This window comes from Schistocerca piceifrons, chromosome 6, assembly GCF_021461385.2.
Source record: "Schistocerca piceifrons isolate TAMUIC-IGC-003096 chromosome 6, iqSchPice1.1, whole genome shotgun sequence".
Classification (NCBI taxonomy): Eukaryota; Metazoa; Arthropoda; class Insecta; order Orthoptera; family Acrididae; genus Schistocerca; species Schistocerca piceifrons.
In genome coordinates, this window is record NC_060143.1 from 508605641 (window position 1) to 508606180 (window position 540).

Here is a 540-nt window from a genome sequence, read left to right on the forward strand (position 1 = left end):
GCAGACGAATGCGCAATCAATGATAACTAATCAGTCGATTGCAAACGGACTGTTCGCCAGGCACTGTGACCGCTACTTTTATATCTTGAACAGCCCGAAAAAGAATATGCTGTCACCATATTTCTGCACAGCCCTGTCAGACAAGTAATGAGCAACTTAGATCTTTCGCAGAATGAGATTTTCACTCTGCAGCGGAGTGTGCGCTGATATGAAACTTCCTGGCAGATTAAAACTGTGTGCCGGACCGAGACTCGAACTCAGGACCTTTGCCTTTCGGGGGCAAGTGCTCTACCAACTGAGCTACCCAAGCACGACTCACGGTCCGTCCTCACTGCTTTACTTCTGCCGGTACCTCGCCTCCTACCTTGCAAACTTTACAGAAGCTCTCCTGCGAACCTTGCAGAACTAGCACTCCTGAAAGAAAGGATATTGCGGAGGCATGGCTTAGCCACAGCCTAGGGGATGTTTCCAGAATGAGATTTTCACTCTGCAGCGGAGTGTGCGCTGATATGAAACTTCCTGGCAGATTAAAACTGTGTA

At 48.7% G+C, this 540-nt stretch overlaps 1 non-coding gene across 1 annotated transcript; it reads right to left on the minus strand.

The window, feature by feature from the left end:
• Positions 1-236: 236 nt before the first annotated feature.
• On the minus strand, positions 237-311 carry Trnas-cga. The gene has a single exon. It is a non-coding gene; the product is annotated as a tRNA-Ser (tRNA).
• Between the last annotated feature and the right edge of the window lie 229 nt (positions 312-540).